The 10,412-nt window shown below is 37.6% G+C and overlaps 2 long non-coding RNA genes and 1 pseudogene across 2 annotated transcripts; 1 reads left to right on the top strand and 2 right to left on the bottom strand.

Annotated features, from left to right (window-relative positions):
• Window positions 1-320: 320 nt before the first annotated feature.
• LOC120205990 lies at window positions 321-6,396 on the top strand (annotated as a pseudogene).
• A 375-nt stretch (window positions 6,397-6,771) lies between these two features.
• On the bottom strand, window positions 6,772-7,397 carry LOC120205993. Its single transcript, XR_005524073.1, has 2 exons — window positions 7,311-7,397; window positions 6,772-7,154 (listed from the first exon to the last, which is right to left on the bottom strand). It is a non-coding gene; the product is annotated as an uncharacterized LOC120205993 (long non-coding RNA).
• A 901-nt stretch (window positions 7,398-8,298) lies between these two features.
• On the bottom strand, window positions 8,299-9,391 carry LOC120205992. Its single transcript, XR_005524072.1, has 3 exons — window positions 9,353-9,391; window positions 8,449-9,022; window positions 8,299-8,358 (listed from the first exon to the last, which is right to left on the bottom strand). It is a non-coding gene; the product is annotated as an uncharacterized LOC120205992 (long non-coding RNA).
• Between the last annotated feature and the right edge of the window lie 1,021 nt (window positions 9,392-10,412).

Genomic DNA, 10,412 nt, shown 5'->3' with positions numbered 1-10,412 from the left:
TTGTACTTTATAATATTTTTGGTTAAATAATATAACATAATCGATCTAAATTTTAATAAATCACTTATTTAACCGATCACGCCGTATATTAACCGTTTTTTAGGCGTAGCAAATCATGACTATCCACTTTTAAAGCGTTGTTTCAAAGACTGTAATTCCTCTTTGCTATTTGCCTCTGGAGCAGCTGCCCCGAGTTTCTCAAAAGAGAAGAAACACACAAAATAACCTAAAACCGTGAAACGACATCGTTCCCCCTTCTCAGATCTGACGAAAAGTGAGCCGACTGTGTTTTTTTTGTAGAGGGATATCCCGGAGAGAGGATGAGCGGGAAAGGAAGCAGAGGCGGCAGTGGCGGAAATAATGGGTTAAGGAAGGGTAATAATAATACTGGACTTTCAGGTATTCCGCCTGGGTCTCGAAAGATGGTCCAGAGCGTGAAAGAGATTGTTAACTGCCCTGAACCCGAGATCCATGCTATGCTTAAAGAATGTAACATGGACCCTAACGAGGCCGTCAGCCGTCTCCTCTCTCAAGGTTTCCCCGCCCTTTATTTTCTTCGAATTTAATGTGTTTTTGGTTAATAAAAGCCATGTTTAGTTCTTGTTATGCGAAAGGGTAACTGCTGGGTTTCTGGTTTCGGTGTTTAACTTACGGTGTAAAGATAAAATCTACTTAATTGCCAGGGTTCTTGTTTTGCTCGGAGGTTTTTTAGCTAGAGTGTATTTCCAACAATAACCTTATTATAAGATATAAGCATATGCTGATAGTTTATTTGCGTGCTCCATTTTTATGAACTGATGTTTTCTACTTTGGAACCCCGAAATAGAAGCCTAAAGACATATTTCGAGGAGATAACATCACTAATGTAATTATCGATTGAATGCAAAAGTATACGTTACTTTGCTTCATAATAATGGGGCAGCTGAAGTTTTGGGTTTTGACTCTTCTAATGATACTATATTTCATTGCTGATAAGATATTTGCGAAATGTGTAGATCCTTTTCACGAGGTGAAGTGCAAACGGGACAAGAAAAAGGAGGTGCGTGCTTGTCCAAACTATGCTAAATGGTTGTTGTTGTTTTTTTGTGAATCATGAGTTTGCATTGAGAACCAATTAACCATACTGTATTTGCATCCTCGTATTCTTACCGTTGCACCATTTGAGCAATATAGGGCAGACTGTGAATCATATAGGTCATGCATATGTCAGATTGTCTGTTGCTTTCAGCATTTCAATCTGTGTGTTCATTTAATTCACTTTTCAGATAACAAACTTTATCTTTGAAAGCTTCTAATATTTTGTAACCATTGCTGACGGATTTGGTGGTTCTTGTTATCTATGTTGACCTTTTTCTCCCCTTTTATTCCAGAGCAAGGACACGGTTGATTCAAGGCCTCGTGATGCCAATAACCCTGGGAGTCGTGGTGGTAGGAGTGGTTCAGACCGATATATCGGGCGCGGTGGCTCATCCCATTACTATTCAAATGGTATGACTATGAACATGCTCTAATGCCTCTTAGGAGAATTGTCACTTATAGCCCATTAAAGAAATTATTTAGAACACTTTTAGATGAATTCTTACTGATTGAGTTCCTTTTCTGGTTAGAGTCTGGTCCATCACATGGTAAACCTGCACAGAAGAGAGAAAATGGAACTCATGCAGTTGCAGCCTCTTCATCTTCTGCACCCGGTTTGCCAGGAAACAACATGAATCATCGACCTCCATCCCACAGGTATTTTCTGTTAACAATCTCAAAAGTGATAGTTTCTCCATGTCTAGTCCTCCAAGGAGCTGAAAAGCAGCCATAAGTTTTGAGTTCTTGTGAGTAATGACCTGAAATGGGTTGTCTTGCTTACCTGTTTTCTTTTCCGTGCATGCCATTGGATTGTTTATGTTGCTAATATGATATGTATTTTTACCAAATCATTCTTAATGAAATTAGTTTACTTCCACCTTTAATCCTCTCTGGGTAAGCGTTTGAAATGATCATTGTCAAAGATGGCTAGTTTAGCAAGAACAGATGGGAAATAGTTCCAAATAATTCTCAAACCATCTTAACTAGAGTTTGGAAATGAGGCACTCAAACATTTATCAATAACATCTTTTCAAAATTTTAGTTGGCTGAATTTAGTTTTCCCTCCCTATCTTAACTAGAATTTTTTCTGGTTTTGCAGTGAAGTTGTGGTTTCAGAATATAAAATGTCCACGGTAGGTTTAGGTGATGTGATTTCTTCATCATCACAACCTACCGGATACCAATCTGCCTGGGTGAGGGTTCCAGGTCAGGTATCAATGTCTGATATCGTTAAGATGGGCAGGCCACAAAACAAGGCTTCTGCCATGCCAAACTCTTCTCAACAAAGCACTAATAATAGGCATCATGCGGTACCTCATTCGGCCGCATTACATTCTAACTTACAGGATCATGTTTCCAAGGTGTTAGATGTTACTTATGAGCCTCATGTCAACAAAAACCAGCATGATTCTCCCAGGGATGAATGGCCCCCCATTGAGAACCCATCTGCTGCTAGTGTGACCTCTGTCGTAGAGGCATCTGCAGAATCTGGACTTGCTATGCATAATGCATAACACTTAAAGTCCCAGTTGGAGGAAGCTCAGGCAGTGGATGATGGTCCTCTTGAAACAGTCAATAGTGACCATGTTAAGTCCCCTTCTATATCAAGTAGAAATATACAAGAGGATAATTCTAGAGGTTCATCACTTTATGATAACGACTTATATAAGGATATGAATTCCTATCAGCCTCAAGGACATGCCTTTGAGAATGATGGCGGTTAGTGTAGTGCTTTTAATTACTCAATTTTTTTTATTTTCATGATGAAGGTAGTATACTGCTGTATACTGATGAAGGCATACATCGATTGCAATTTCTTTGACAACCCATTTCTGATTGATTTGCTGTATGGATATGTATGTTTTTTGGTTGCTGAATTATTTGTGTTGCCTTTCCCTTCCCAATGACAGTATCATATGTTCCTAGCTTCTTGAATTTTATCATTTCCCCTTTATGTACTGTATGGATTTGTGAGCCTGAACTCAAAAAAACTATCGGATGAATGATAGGAAACAGTTGAGTTATTTGTTTTTATTTGGGGGTGCGCTAGGGCAGGTTTATGAAACACTCGCACCTTTCTTGGCTCCCTCCTTTTTGATCCCCTCCTTGCCCTCCTCCCCAAATTATGGATTATCATGGATATAGATTTAGTTCATACCTAATTGTTATCCGATATGAATGTTTTTGGGACTTAACACCCTTCTATCTTCTTCCCTCAGCTGAAGATGGTTCTTCATCAGTTGCTGTGAATTTGCGGCAATTTAATTTAGCTAATGATGATCGGGAGCCCCCAACTGAAGAGGATACTGTAATAATTCCAAATCATTTACAAGTCCACACCCCGGATTGTTCACATTTGAGTTTCGGAAGTTTTGGACCTGGCATTGGTTCTGCCTTTTCTAGCCCATTTGCATCGATGGTCTCAAAGAATAATTTGGATGAGGTTCCTGAACCAGCAGATGCCTCATCTATCAGGCACTCAGATAATAGGTATGCTCTTCTTAAATTCTGAGTCTCTTGTTTTACTTATTTGTTCCTTACAGATATGTAAAAACTTTTGCTTCCAGAGATCCTGAGTATTATGGTGACGGCCATCTCAGGAGTAACTCAGAGGGAGATATAATAAATAGAAGTAACATTAGCACTGGGAATTATGAGGTACCTGAAGATTCTCGGCCAGAGGTTTTGAAACAGGATGCTTCTGAAGCTGCCCAAGGAAGCCAATACGCATTTCCTCCATCTGCGCCTGGTTATAACTATGAAAACCCAGAACAGTTAAATCCTGCTTTCACTCACATGCAGGCAAGCGCTCAAATGCAAAATCTCGATCCTTTCTCAAGTGTAATGGTAATGCATCTTTACTATACAAATAAAATTTATTATTCCAAGCTGATGATTCAACCATATTCCTTACAGTTGGATCAGAAAATTTCTTTTATTTATAAATTTCTGCTAGATAGCAGCATCTTGAAAGTCTCTTCTGAACATAATGATTTTTGTTACAGCAAGGGCATACAAACTCATTGCCAAGCACCTTGTTGACATCCACTGTTCAGTCTGCAAGGGAGCCAGATCTTCCATATTCACCCTTCCCCGTTACTCAGTCAATGCCAATGAAATACATCAATGCCACCTCTTCCATCGGTGGTCCAACCATTACTATGCCGGAGGTATGCTTTGCTTTATTTTATTGATTTCTCAATTCTTTTACACTTTTCGCAGTTCCAATTGATTGTTGAACGTATTTAAGGGTTCAAGTGTCCCAGAAGGAAAAAAACATATTATTCGTTTATTCTTCTTTCTTGGCTAACATTTGCATGTGAACATGTGATGATCATTTAAATTTAGAGAAAATGGAAGAAAAACTTGGGAGAAGTTACTGTGGTCATTTGGTTTTGGTTTGTGTAAAAAGGGAGAAATAAGAGACAGCCAAGAAAGGACGAAGATAAAACTATAAAATAAGTGTCCTATATGCAATTTAATGTTATTTGCATTTTTTTCAATTGGGAGTCTTATTTCAAGATTTTATGAAGCAAGATGAAACTTCATATTCTTATGATTAGTAGTGTCATTGTGTATGATGCTTTTATATGTGACCTGATAGCTTTTTGGTTGTGAAGACACATGTTCTATGGTGAAATGCAAACACCTTTGGACTCTTCTTTCTTATTATGTTTTTTTAAACTACTTTCTCAACATGTAACGTGACTTTTGACTACTTTTGTCCTTCCCCTTGGGCCTTGTTGTCCTCAATTCTGCAGCTGCCTCTACCTGATATGTATTTGATATTGATTATTGTGGGATCCACTTATTGGGGAATATGAGTCGCAACAACTGAAATATTTCTTGTGGAACGGCTTTCACAATCCATGGAAATATAATTCACCAATAGAAGAGTCAGAAAAGGGAGTTAAAACATGTAAAAAAAAAGAGAGAATTAGGAGTGACCTTCAGAAAGAAAAGAAAAAAAGAGTTGGGAGTGGGGGTTGTAAAAAGGAAAAGAAAAATCCTATTTGGACTCCTAACTAGAAAAAATACTATAATCGGTTGATTTTAATTGTTACTTTCCTGATTAACTTTAATGAACGTGTGCAGGCTCTAAGAGCAGCTAGTATTTCTGCACCACAGCCTACTCAACGCCTCGTGGTGCCAATGTTGCAACGGGACCCGCAGTTCCGCAACATCTAGCCATGCACCCTTTTTCACAACCCACACTTCCATTGGGACACTTCGCCAACATGATTGGTTATCCTTTCTTACCTCAGAGTTACACATATATGCCATCGGCTTTCCAGCAAACATTTGCCGGTAATAGTAACTACCCTCAGTCCCTGGCAGCGATGCTTCCCCAATACAAGAACAGTGTTTCCGTTAGCAGCTTGCCTCAACCTGCTGCAGTCCCACCTGGCTATGGGTTTGGGAGTTCTACCAACATCCCTGGACACTCTCTCAATCTACCTACTGCCCCAGCAGGCACAACCATTGGCTATGATGACGTTCTTAGTTCTCAGTACAAGGACAACAATCATTTGATGTCACTTCAGCAGGTAATTTCTCTACAAAGCATCGGGAGATCTCATTAGAATTGAATAATTTGCGCTTATTGCCAAATGATTGCGTATGATGAAAAGTATGTCCTTCCATTTTCTCCCTCTACACCAAAGGGTCCATGATATCTTGTAGTTCTACAGTATTTATGAATGGAGTTGTTGCCTTCTCTATGCTGCTTTGAATCTGATGGGGGTCCTTTCTATGTTTGTGTGTTTAGAATGAGAATTCAACAATGTGGATTCATGGACCCGGCTCACGAACGATGTCTGCTGTTCCTGCAAGCACATATTACAGCTTCCAGGGGCAGAACCAGCAAGCTAGTGGGTTTCGACAAGGGCAACCACCACCTTCACAGCATTTTGGGTCTCTCGGATACCCAAATTTCTACCATTCGCAAACAGGAGTATCGCTGGACCATCAGCAGCAAAACTCTAGGGATGGGTCCCTGAGTGGGTCTCAAGGCCAGCCACCATCAAAGCAAACCCAACAGCTATGGCCAAACAATTACTAATCTTGTCACCTCCTGGTTTTTCAGGGTCTTGTAGTTAGTGAGTTTAAAAGTGGACAATCAAAGGCCCTTCTCACGATTGAGAATAACTATACGTACGAATATGGTCGATGAAGGGTCTGAAGTGACCTTGACTGGCTACTACCCTGTGCTACAAGGTTGTATTCTACTTTTAATTTATTGTTCCGTTATGGTGTGGTATGTTAACTTAGGAACGCAGCGTGCTAATTTGTGATAGTGGACTTTTCACCCTTTTAATTAATCTGTTGACAAGCATAGGTAGCAACACAACAAATTGCCGCCACCATTGATACCCCCTTCATACCACTCATTTTATCATGGACAACAACCATGGCCGCCTCAACCCTCCAATGACATTTGCGAACAAAGCCTACAACATGGAACACCAATGCTAACCTACCGGAAATCGAAACCTGCCAAGCAATAGCAGTCCAAACTAGAGTCATAACATATAAAACACACCCATGTGTACTTATATTTTTCGTATCCCTCAATTTAAGAAGTGTATTTCACTGAAACAAATGTTCTTGGTACCAAATAAACCAATAAATGGATTTGTAAATACGTATTACATGTATTACTATTTTAGTTCGTGTAAATAAAGAAATTGATAATTAAAAATAAAAGAAAAATATATTACTTGAGATACACACACTACGAATTGAATCTAAGAACATAAAATGGATAAATCAAGACTTAATCAACAAACCAATATTACAACTATAATTAAAAAGTATGCTAACCCAGCGGTTTACTCTGTTACCAGCATAGGCTCCAAAAATAGCATCACAAGCAAAAAACACCAATACCATCCTAAGCATCCTCATTTATATTGCACCCAAAAATTGGTACAAAAAATATATATCCCAAGCACATCAGGTATAGCATCGTTACAAAAAGATAAATCCTCCGGCTCTCTTCCCCATGGCGTGCGCGTTTATGTGAGGAGAGATCGTGCAAGACGTTCGCGTGCAGTAGCCAACGCTTGAGTTAACGTCTGTACAAACATCAATGTGTTAATATGTTGGCAATAGTTATTGGTGTGTTTCACTAGTTGCAGAATTCAATTCTGCATTCTGATGGACGATATAATCTGAAGAAAAATTAGTATTATGAACAAGTGTTGCTGTTTCAAGAACAAGGGTCATAGTACCTGCTCCGACAATGGTGCTTCGTCGTCCATGCTATGACTAGCAACCTTTCCGGCAATAACATTTGCATCGGTTTCAAGAACGATACTGCCAATAGATAGAAAACAGTCAAAGTGGATGATAAGCATCCAAAGGAGAGAGTTACTTCTAGTGACTCTCCTTTTTTTTTTTTAAAAAGCCTCTCTTTAAAGCCTTCCGTGAAAGGGAACAGGACTGAGAACTGGGAAAAAGGATTCACCAAATGGCAGTATCCTAATCCTGCGTCTATGTTCAAACCATGCTCCTCCAGGGGCCCTTTACTTTTATGCTTATTTAATTGACTGAGAACTGGGAAAAAGGATTCATCACATAGCAGTATCCTAATCCTGCGTCTGTGGTCATGCTCCTCCGGGGGCCCATACTCTTACTTTTATGCTTATTTAACTGACCTCCCACTTTCTAGTTTCTTAGATAAGAATTACGAATGCTAGAGAGCCTTGGAAATGTGTTTAGAAAACAAGCAGAAAAGATAAAATGGGAAAACGGATATGACTTATCAATCCTATACAGAGAAGGAGAAGCAAAGATCCGAGGCTTAGCTAACAGCTCTTTTAGTCTCAATCTAGCTGAAACGAAACTTTTGCAAAAATCACTTGACCTTTGTTTGACCAAATTCAACATAGTTTCTTTCCTTTTCTTTCCCAATTCAATGCATCCAAACATAACAAGTAATAAAAGTTCTAAATGCTAGTCTTTTATTTTTCTTCTTTTCTTCTGCCCACCTTCTCACTGGCATCGTTAAGGGTTAAAATGTATGATTATTGCAAAGCCAACCAAATGTTTAACCAACAGTATTTAAAAAAAAGAGGGAGGGGTGGAATCTAGGGAAATTTCAAGCCAAGAATTGTACTAGAGACATTTGTAATAACAGTTGCAAGGAAAGAAGAATGGTCTACATAATAAAGAAACAAAGGTATATAACTTCAAATATAATAGTAAATGAATGATAACATACCGCCATCAACATCTCATCGAGGCACAAGAAAATGAGATCTAAGTTTTCCAGCACCTCTGGAAAGAGGAAAAAGTCAAAATTGGGCATGATGATATCAAAAACACGTGTATCAAAAACGGTAAAAGTAGAAAGTGTAATGAAAAAACCTGAGGATAAGTCCAACTGCATCAAAAAAAACCCTGGAGGCCAAGATTATCTCATTTTCATTTTCTCCTCCGGTAACAAAAAAGTGAAGGTCTTGAACAAACTTGTAGACGACAACATAGTCGTCAAACATCGTTATCTCAGCTGTAAACAAAAACATAAAAATGAAAAAATAAAAGCACCATGTTAAAATTGTAGCAAGAACCAGTACCAGTACTTAAACCAATACCAATCCAGGATTTTTCCCCCTCATTCACCAGCATAGAGCAAAGCTCAAATACTATGTCCTTAGATAAACCCTTTTATCCACAAGCAAACAACCTTCTAAATTCTCAAATCCAATGAATCGATTAAACTCACAATTGGACATATCTTCCATACAAATCTATTTGATTACATTATACACTCAGATCAATAAAAAGTAGGGAAGCATTAACAGATAAAACAAGGTGCAGAGAAACAAGCAAAAGCTTCCTTAGCGGAATTCGTCGGCCAGTCATCTGAGTAATACTTCACATCTACTCGTTTTCCTTCGGAATCCAAAAGAAGGATGTTTTTAATTAAAGGGCACAACTCCTACAAACAAGAGAAACAAAGATCATGAAATTTTCAATTCAGAAAGAAAGCTCATAAAGATTCAACTAATCAAGCCAACTAAAAACCTAAGATAATGTCACTTTAGTTTCGATCTAGCTCTCAAATTTAAGTTAAAGCTTGACATCTCCAATTGTTTTCAGCTCTAAAGGAGGCGACTTGCATCTGAATATAATTCTTAGAAAATTAAATTCAAACTTGAGGTGAATAAGTTTAGATCTGCGCCAGAGATAGCCGAACAACATAGTCAAAGCAGATCTTCTCGTTTAATGCAAATTTGAAAGATTGAGAAATTAAAAGAGAAAAGCTGACCATTTTTTTCTCGTTTGGCAAGATTTTCTCAGAAAATATCGGATTCTTGTTTGGCAGAACTTCTCGACTGTAGCTGATAGTAAGGGGCATGTTTTAATTTATTGAAAATTACTACATAGAAAACAAGATAGACCATTGCATGATCAACCACCCTTTTGCTCATATTGTTTACGAATATTAGCATCAAATATCTTGAAATTATTATTCAAATTCTAAATTATTCTCAAAGCTTAAAACATTTTAATTTATTCCTCGATATATAATTTAAGTATAAAATATAAATTCAAATCTAAGTGCACAAATGGTCCTCCAATTATATGGTGATGTTTTGTTAACTCTCATGACTATTAAAAGTTACAAAATGATTTTGTGAGTAGTCGGGGAAAAGAATGAGTTCGGAACATATAAATAGTTTAGGTGATCATTTTATAACTTTGAATAGTTAGAAGACTCAATAAAATAATATCCTATAGTTGAGGGACTATTTGTATACTTTACCCTTAAATCTTACATAAAATATATTTAAAATTCATAAATTAAATTATAATCATGTGTCCTTACAACATGAATAGCTTCGATCAGATCTATTAAGCTTGATAATAAGTGATGATCGTTAAATATTTGAACCCACTATTAGTATTGGACTAGTCAAGCCGTATCCAATGTCGGAAGGAAAATCTGTAAATTACATAGTAAGTCATTGAACTATACTTAAATAATTATTTTGATCATTGAATTTTCAGAGATTACAAAATGATCATTGAATTTAAAAGTTTCTAAATTTATAAAATATACATATCTATTTTGTAACCTTATAACTTTCGAAAGTTTAATGAGCTTGACCTATATGCTTTACCTAAAGATATAGATAGTGGGTGTTTCAATAGATTGTCACCCACTTACCTGAAAAATGACCCTTCAGACCCTCTGTTTGAAATTTGCTGCATTCAATGCAATATTCAAACTCTCACTTTCTATGTTCAAACATCCTAGGACCCTGTCTCTTCTCAAAACATTTTACATGCAGAATGCCTTGTTTTCGCAAACCGGAGGCCGGCAA

This window comes from Hibiscus syriacus, unplaced genomic scaffold (genome assembly GCF_006381635.1).
Source record: "Hibiscus syriacus cultivar Baekdansim isolate YM2019G1 unplaced genomic scaffold, ASM638163v2 tig00013285_pilon, whole genome shotgun sequence".
Lineage (NCBI taxonomy): Eukaryota > Viridiplantae > Streptophyta > Magnoliopsida > Malvales > Malvaceae > Hibiscus > Hibiscus syriacus.
The sequence above is the reverse complement of the archived record's forward strand: the minus strand, read 5'-3'. Positions and strand labels throughout refer to the sequence as shown.